Raw genomic sequence first — 10,144 nt, forward strand, 5'->3', positions numbered from 1 at the left:
AGCCCACGCTAATGTGCACTGGTATTACAAGTAAAGCGCAATGCGAGCGCACTTCCATAGGCTCCATTAGAGACGGCATCAGAACCAGTTTTCCAAAATGTGGCAATTTGAGTAAAACACACAATTTTTTTTCTGTAGTGTAGCTGCCCCCCACCTTATTTAGCCCTCCCAGATCACTTTCCCACCCTCTAATCCCATATTCACTGCATGATTCCCCCTCTCCCTCCTTCCCTGGCGCTCTTTAAAAAAAAAAAATTGTTTTCTTCTGTAGCGTAGCTGTCCCGCCCCTTCCGCGGGGGTTAACAAAAAATTATTCTGTAATCGCTATATCAGTAGCATATTCTGTTTATGCCTAATGCACAAACATGGCACCTTTTTAAAGACCTAGCCCAGGTGAATATTGCCCCCATTTATTTCATACAAGCTACCACTGTCTCTCTGAGCAGGGTGGTGTCTGATTGGTGGTGCATGAGGTACACAGCATATGTCATTGAAACACTAATAGCTTCTAAATACATAAATAAATACAAAAAAAGAATGTTGTTTAGCATAGAAATGATCATTTAGACAAAGGGCCAGCTGTACTATTGGCCGTGCGGTCAGGGTTCTCAACTTGAGAACCTGTCTGCGCAGCATCCGGGCAGCGGACCCTGTATGTCCTTTGTTCGTATGTACCATTACACAATCAACCGAGTGTGTACTGCCACCCCCTTCCCTTGCGTGAGGGAAAGGCCGGTCAATCACCCCAAGCATGCGTGCTCAGGGTGATTTCTCTCCTCTAACTCAGAGGTGACGGAGATTGTAAAAAGCAGTGATCATCGCTCGTGCGCTGCTTAGTAAAAGGGGAGCCCTTAAAGCCTGAAGAACTCCAGGGTTGTCTCATCCACTTGTTTTCTGTTTTAATGTGTAAATGTTAGAGGGTTCTTCTATGTTCATTTCAGAGAGAATTCACCACTTATAATCCTGGGTGCTGGTCAAATGTGATATGCTTGGCGTCCATATTGAAGAGGGGGTCAAAATAACCTGCAGTCCCTGCTGCAGCTCTCCCAGGCCATATAAAAGTCCTGGTTTGCGAAAGGACCACCTAGTCATGCCCTGATTTACTAATTCCTTGCCCTGCTTCACCCTATCCTGCCTGCCTAAGGCACCAGCCTCACCCTAAAGATAGTTCCTGGGAAACGTGTACATGTGATGCACTGTTCAACATATAATGTTAAAGTGTACTTATGCCCCCACACACCCTATCCCTTTCCAGGCTCTGAAAAACCACACAAAGTTTACAGTAGCCATGGTGGTCCAGTCATTCAGATGCAAAAATAAGATTCTAGGATTTTACTGAACCATTATTTTAAATTTAAAATCAAAACGCATAGATGGTCCACAGCACCTTTAAAAAAAATCTTACTTTATTGGCAACAGGTAAAAACAATAGTGACGTTTCGTGGCTCCCCCCTTAATCATATATGATGTATGATTAAGGGGGGAACCCCGAAAACGTCACTATTGTTTTGACCTGTTGCCAATAAAGTAAGATTTTTTTAAGGTGCTGTGGACCGTCTATGTGATTTGCTATTTACCAGGTTTAGGCGGTAACCCTGGTCTTCACGTGCACATGTAACACTTTCTGCTGTATCACCTCTTGGATATAAATATTTTAAATTAAAGCAGATTGCATCAGAACTTAAATACATATTGAAAAAAGAGAGGAACCGTTTAAGGTTCGAAGTTTAATAGGAAATGTTAGTTAAATAAAAAGTTATCATTCTGTACTAAAACACCACTGAAATACCTATATTGTAACACCTTTCAGTTACTATAAGAGATGGTACTATAATATCAGCTGTATAAAGAGATACATCTAAAAATGAAGTGTATATGTAATATACCTCATCTGTACCTAGCACAGGTTCTAGTGTTCCCTATAAAAGAACTGACCACTATGGGCAACGTGTGTATTTGTAGTATGGGATCTAGCTCTGTTGCACATAGTCAAATTACATTCCCTATACAGGATAATTAGGAAATAAAAGGTCCATATTGTCCACTTTCGGCAACAAGTTTTGCAGTGTGTTATTTGGCTCTGTCCCTGTGAAATGTAAAGTTTCTATCCCTATATATTTCCTGATTCCTGGGTGGCTAAAGGTCCATTAGCTGTAAGGAATCTATATGTGCGTGGTCTAAATCCTGGCCTATGTTGGGGACCTCAGCACTAGGATCAAATTGTCCATTAGAAGTATAGGATGTAACTCTTGTCATTGTGAACTGTCAAGTTCCCATCCCTATACAGGACCTGAACTCTAGTGGACAAAATATCTATTAGCAGTATAGGATTAAGCTCTGTCACTGTGACCGGCCTAATTCCCATCCCTATACCTGCCTGCTAGGGGTCAAAATGTCTATTAGCAGTATGAGATCTAGTTCTGTCACTGTAAACATTCTAGTTTCCATCCATATACAGGACCTGACCCCTAGAAGGCAAAAATATTCATTAGCAATATGGGATTTAATTCCCATCACTATACAGGACTTGGCAATTACGGGGCAAAATGTCCATGAACAGTATTAGATCTCGTTCTGTCACTGTAAATATTCTAGTTCCCATCCCTATACCAGACCTGACCACTAGGGACAAAATGTACTTTTAGCAGTATGGTATCTAGTGCTGTCACTGTGAGCGGTCTAATTCCTATTCCTATACATGACCTGACCACTAGGGGGCAAAATGTTCATTAACCACTTAAAGACAGAGGATGTGCCATGTACGTCCTACAAAAAACTAACCTTAACGACCAAGGACGTGCCTGGCACGTCCTCTGGGGTTTGAAGCACTGGAAGCGATAGTGATCGCTTCCAGGGTATTGTAGTGATGCCTCGATATTGAGGCATCACTGCAATACCCTTTTTAAACCACCGATGCAGAGAGGGTCACTCTGTGGCCCTCCCTGCATCGGCCATTCATGGTGCCGATCGTTGGTGGGTGGGAGCAGCAGCAGGGAGGTGGGTGGGCGGCCCATCAATGGGTGGATCCGGTTCCTGTGCACACCGATGTGTGCGTGTTCACTCGTGGCTGTTGGGGGCATATGTGCGCGCCACATTTACACAAAAAAATCATGAATGGACATGAGGGAGGGGGGATATTAAATATTGGCAGAGGGATCTGGGGGGAGGGTATTGAGGAGGGCAGCTACACTACAGAAAAAAAACTTTATTTTATTTTGAAGACAGCTGCCAGTACCCAAGATGGCGGCAAGTAGGTAAAGGGATCCAACACTGCATAATCAATATAAAAAAAATGCTTTTTATTTTAGTACTGGCAGACTTTCTGCCAGTATTTAAGATGGCGGGGACAATTGTGGGGTTGGGCAGGGAAGAGAGCTGTTTGGGAGGGATCAGGGGGTGGGATGTGTCAGGTGGGAGGTTGATCTCTACACTAAAGCTAAAATTAACCCTACAAGCTCCCTAATTAACCCCTTACTGCTGCGCATAATACACATGTGGTGCACAGCGGCATTTAGCGGCCTTCTAATTACCAGAAAGCAATGCCAAAGCCATATAAGTTCCCTATTTCTGAACAAAGGGAATCCCAGAGAAGCATTTACAACCATTTTGTGCCATAATTGCACAAGCGGTTTGTAAATAAGTTCAGTGAGAAACCTAAAGTTTGTGAAAATGTTTGTAAAAAAATGAACGATTTTTTTATTTGATCACATTTGGCAATGAAATGGTGGCATGAAATATAACAAAATGGGCCTAGATCAATGCTTTGGGTTGTCTTCTAAAAAATATATATATACATGTGAAGGGTTATTCAGGGATACCTGACAGATATCAGTGTTACAATGTAACTATCGCTAATTTTGAAAATAGCAAAGTGCTACTTGTATTTATTGTCCTATAACTTGCAAAAAAAAGCCAAGAACATGTAAACATTGGGTATTTCTAAACTCAGGACAACATTTAGAAACTATTTAGGATGGGTGTTTTTTGGTGGTTGTAGATGTGTGGGGGTCAAAGTTAGAAAAAGTGTGTGTTTCCATTTTTTCATCATATTTTATAAAAAAAATTATAGTAAATTATATGATATGATGAAAATAATGGTATCTTTAGAAAGTCCATTTAATGGCGAGAAAAACGGTATATAATATGTATGGGTACAGTAAATAAGTAAGAGGAAAATTACAGCTAAACACAAACGCCGCAGAAATGTAAAAATAGCCCTGGTCCCAAACTGCCAACAAATGGAAAAGTGGTCTGGTCACTAAGGGGTTAAAGGGACAGTAAAGTCTAAATTCAACTTTCCTGATTCTGATAGAGTATGCAATTTTAAACAACTTTCCAAATTACTTTTGTTATCAAAATTGGTTTGTTCTCTTGGTATCTTTTATTGAAGAGTAAAACTAAGTAGGCTCAGGAGTGTGCACGGGTCTTTAGTATTCTATGGCAGCAGGGTTTGGCAACATTATTTGTAGCTTTGTTGTACTATGTTGCTCTTATGAGACTACCTAATTTTACTCTTCAATAAAAGATACCAAGAGAACGAAGCAAAATTAATAATAGAAGTAAATTGGACATTTTTTAAAATTGCATGCTCATTCTGAAATATGAAACTTTAATTTTAAATTTACTGTCCCTTTAAAAATATGATCTAGCTCTGTCAGTTTGAAATCTATAATAATTTTTTTTCTAGAAAATGTATAACTATATTACTTGGGTGCCCAATATTTTCTTAAAACATAATTAGTATGTATCTTATATCGCTGTCTGTCTTTGCGACTTGCGTTTGCGCTTAGAGGGCTTAGTTTTTCCCTTTCCTCAAGAGCTTGATTTAAGGGGGGGGTTTAGCATTATTTTTGTTATTGATATTATGGAGCAACGAAAATGTGTCCCTAAATCTTCCCTAGAAACTAACGCCCAGATTACGAGTTCTGCGTTAGCCTTAAAAAGCAAAAAGTGGTCCTAACGCTGTTTTTTAACGCCCGCTGGTATTACGAGTATAGCAGGTACAAGTGTACCGCTCACTTTTCTTCCGCGACTTTTGGCTACCGCAAATCCCCTTACGTCAATTGCGTATCCTATCTTTTTAATGGGATTTGCCTAACGCCGGTATTACGAGTCTAGGAAGAAGTGAGCGGTAGACCCTCTCCTGTCAAGACTCCTAGCGCATTTAAAAGTCAGTAGTTAAGAGTTTTATGGGCTAACGCCGGAACATAAAGCTCTTAACTAGAGTGCTACAAAGTACACTAACACCCATAAACTACCTATTAACCCCTAAACCGAGGCCACCCCACATCACAAACACTGTAATAAAATTATTTAACCCCTAATCTGCCGACCGGACACCGCCGCCACCTACATTATAGCTATGAACCCCTAATCTGCTGTCCCTAACATCGCCGACACCTATATTATATTTATTAACGCCTAATCTGCCCCCCCACGTCGCCACCACCTACCTACACTTATTAACCCCTAATCTGCCGTCCGGACATCGCTGCCACTATAATAAATGTATTAACCCCTAAACCGCTGCAATCCCGCCTCACAAACACTATAATAAATTTTATTAACTCCTAATCTGCCCCCCACGTCGCTGCCACCTACCTACAATTATTAACCCCTAATCTGCCGCCCCCAACGCCGCCGCTACTATAATAAAGTTATTAACCCCTAAGTCTAACACTAACACCCCCCAAAGTTAAATATAATTTAAATAAAACGAAATAAATTTACTATAATTAAATAAATTATTCCTATTTAAAAATAAATACTTACATTGTAGCTATTTTGGGATTTATATTTATTTTACAGGCAACTTTGTATTTATTTTAACTAGGTACACTAGCTATTAAATAGTTAATAGCTATTTAATAGCTACCTAGTTAAAATAATTAAAAAAAATTACCTGTAAAATAAATCCTAACCTAAGTTACAAGTACACCTAACACTACACTATCAATAAATTAATTAAACTACAATTATCTAAAGTAAAATACAATTAAATAAACTTAACTATATTACAAAAAAAACCCCACTAAATTACAAAAAATAAAAAATTGTACAAGAATTTTAATCTAATTACACCTAATCTAAGCCCCCTAATAAAATAAAAAAGCCCCCCAAAATAATAAAATTCCCTACCCTATACTAAATTACAAAAGTAACCAGCTCTTTTACCAGCCCTTAAAAGGGCTTTTTGCGGGGCATTGCCCCAAAGTAATCAGCTCTTTTACCTGTAAAATAAAATACAAGACCCCCCCCCCCAACATTACAACCCACCACCCGATCCCCCCTTAAAAAAAACCTAACACTACCCCATTGAAGATCACCCTACCTTGAGCCGTCTTCACCCAGCCGGGCACCGATGAGCCAGAAGAGGACATCCGGAGCGGCAGAAGTCTTCATCCAATCGGGGCATCCTCTTCTTCCCGACGACTAACGATGAATGAAGGTTCCTTTAAATGATGTCATCCAAGATGGCGTCCTTCGAATTCCGATTGGCTGATAGGATTCTAGGTCAATTCTATTGGCTGATCCAATCAGCCAATCGGACTGAACTTCAATCCGATTGGCTGATTACATCAGCCAATCGGATTTTTCCTACCTTAATTCCGATTGGCTGATAGAATCCTATCAGCCAATCGGAATTCGAGGGACGCCATCTTGGATGACGTCAATTAAAGGAACCTTCATTCGTCGTTGGTCGTCGGGAAGAAGAGGATGCTCCTCGTCGGATGTCTTGAAGATGGACCCACTCCGCGCCGGATGGATGAAGATAGAAGTTGCCGCTTGGATGAAGACTTCTGCTGGATGGAGGACCTCTTCTGCCCCGATCGGATGAAGACTTCTGCTGCTCCGGATGTCCTCTTCTGGCCCATCGGTGCCCGGCTGGGTGAACACGGGTCACTGTAGGGTGATCTTCAATGGGGTAGTGTTAGGTTTTTTTAAGGGGGGGTCGGGTGGGTTTTAGAGTAGGGGTGTGTGGGTGGTGGGTTGTAATGTTGGGGGGGTCTTGTATTTTATTTTACAGGTAAAAGAGCTGATTACTTTGGGGCAATGCCCCGCAAAAAGCCCTTTTAAGGGCTGGTAAAAGAGCTGATTACTTTTGTAATTTAGTATAGGGTAGGGAATTTTATTATTTTTGGGGGCTTTTTATTTTATTAGGGGGCTTAGATTAGGTGTAATTAGATTAAAATTCTTGTACAATTTTTATATTTTTTGTAATTTAGTGTTTGTTTTTGTAATATAGTTTAGTTTATTTAATTGTGTTTTAGTTTAGATAATTGTAGTTTATTTAATTAATTTATTGATAGTGTAGTGTTAGGTCTATTTGTAACTTAGGTTAGGATTTATTTTACAGGTAATTTTGTAATTATTTTAACTAGGTAGCTATTAAATAGTTATTAACTATTTAATAGCTATTGTACCTAGTTAAAATAAATACAAAGTTGCCTGTAAAATAAATATAAATCCTAAAATAGCTACAATGTAACTATTAGTTATATTGTAGCTATATTTTATAGGTAAGTATTTATTTTTTTAAATAATAATTTTATTTAATTATAGTAAATTTAGTTTGTTTTATTTAAATTATATTTAATTTAGGGGGGTGTTAGGGTTAGACTTAGGTTTAGGGGTTAATAACTTTATTATAGTAGCGGCGACGTTGGGGGCGGCAGATTAGGGGTTAATAATTGTAGGTAGGTGGCGGCGACGTTGGGGGGGCAGATTAGGGGTTAATAAAATTTATTGTAGTGTTTGCGAGGTGGGATTGTGGCAGTTTAGGGGTTAATACATTTATTATAGTGGCGGCGATGTTCGGTCGGCAGATAAGGGGTTAATAAGTGTAGGTAGGTGGCGGCGACGTTGGGGGGGACAGATTAGGGGTTAATAAATATAATATAGGTGTCGGCGATGTTAGGGACAGCAGATTAGGGGTTAATAGCTATAATGTAGGTGGCGGCGGTGTCCGGAGCGGCAGATTAGGGGTTAATAATATAATGTAGGTGTCAGCGATAACGGGGGCAGCAGATTAGGGGTTAATAAGTGTAAGGTTAGGGGTGTTTAGACTCGGGGTTCATGTTAGGGTGTTAGGTGTAGACTTAGAAAGTGTTTCCCCATAGGAAACAATGGGGCTGCGTTAGGAGCTGAACGCTGCTTTTTTGCAGGTGTTAGGTTTTTTTTTCAACCAGCTCAGCCCCTTTGTATCCTATGGGGAAATCGTGCACGAGCACGTTTTTCCAGCTTACCGCTACCGTAAGCAACGCTGGTATTGAGGGTAGAAGTGGAGCTAAATTTGGCTCAACGCTCACTTTTCTGAGGCTAACGCAGCCATTCAGAAAACTCGTAATACCAGCGTTGGCTTAAGGGTGCGCTGGAAAAAAAAGGAGCGTTGGCTCCGCAAGTTTTTACCGACAAAACTCGTAATCTAGGCGTAAGTCTCCTATACACCTTTCTACCAATATTAAAGGGACATTATAAGATTTTTCTTTGCATAAATGTTTTGTAGATGATCCATTTATTTAGCTAATCTGGTAGTATTTTTATAAAAATGTATAGTTTTGCTAATTTTTAATAACATTGTGCTAACCAAGCCCCACAGTGTTAGATGTATACATGCATTTACAGACTACTGCAGGCTCCTCTTTATGTTATCTGTCTATTAATATGCAGGGAAGGTGTGGAGTGTCTGCTCTTTTTGTTTACCCAGCCAATTTCAGTGGGTGTCCCAGACTACCTCATCAACAGTGCTAAACTGGGAGCTTCTAAGTAAGTTTTTAAAAGGTTTTATTCTGGATTTTTATATCAGCATCTGTGCATATTCTTCTTTATAGTAGTGTCTATTACATGCAGTTATATGAAATTTGGTGTATACTGTCCCTTTAAATGTTTATTGTAAATCAACTGAAGTGTCTTTTTCAGCTCATTTATGTGACTCATCCTTAGATTTGTTATCTCATTCTGATCAATCTAATGTTTCTCAGTGTTGTAATTCACCTACGGTCTGTTCTTTACAGGGTGATGATGATGGAGTTCATCTAGCTATGAAGAAGTTTATGTCTACAGGGATTTCAGAGGCACTAGCTGCCTTGCCTCCTTCTAACAAACGTTAAAGATCAGTTCAAGTGTTGTCTTCTACTAGCAATGAGTGTCCTGGCTGATACTGGGGATACTGCTGTATCTTCAGATGGTGAGATTTCCCCTGATGGTGATGATTTCTTGCCTGATAATTCCTGATTTTTATTTAAAATTAAATATATTCGTTCTCTTTTTAAAGGAGGTTTTGAATACTTTAGAGGTTGAAAACCCTAAACCTACTGATATTAATCCCTGTAGTAATTTAAATTCGGTCTTTAAATCTGTGTCTAATCTCTCTCAGATTTTTCCTGATGCTGTTTCTGATTTATTATCTAAGGAATCGTATAAACCAGCTGTGTCTTTTATTCCTTCTGCAAGGTTTAAAAAGTTATTTCCGAGGCGGAGCCTAACGGAACTCCAAGATGGAAGTGTTTCACTAGAGCTCCGCTAATGAGTCAGGAGAAATTGACCACCACTCCTCTAATGCCGGTTAACGACTGATCACCTCTAAACAGGACACCCTGGGAAACATCTGGGCATAAGGAGGAGACGTCTTGGAGGAGCGGAACAAAAGTTAATAGAGCATAAATAGCGCTACACTAACTCCGGACGTCGCCATCTTACCTGCAGGGCCCACATACGCAGAGCGGATCTAACCAGAGGGCATATACAACTGCGGTAGACACGGAGCTAAGGAGACCTGATCTGGCGTATAACACCTCAAGCGACCCGACAACGGAACCTCACCCCGCAAGGACCATACTGGCAGTGAGTACTGGCCACGTTGACAACGGGCCCGCGCGGTAAAGAGAGGCTCTAAGACCGGACATGCAGGGGGTATGTGCCTACGGCAGTGAGTGAGCCTTGCTTGACCTAAGGTGAGGATACAGGGGCCGAGTTAACACTCGTAAAGACTGCCAGTGTAGCCCAAGACGCAAGGGGCATTAGGCCACTCCTGGGACAGTTGTCATAAGGGAAGTGAAGCTCTCCAACATGCCAAAGTTTCAATACTTTATTAGAGAGAGTGCAGAGTCAAACAGCCACGACGTTTCGGGGAACCATGCCCCTT

Source organism: Bombina bombina, chromosome 3 (genome assembly GCF_027579735.1).
Source record: "Bombina bombina isolate aBomBom1 chromosome 3, aBomBom1.pri, whole genome shotgun sequence".
Lineage (NCBI taxonomy): Eukaryota > Metazoa > Chordata > Amphibia > Anura > Bombinatoridae > Bombina > Bombina bombina.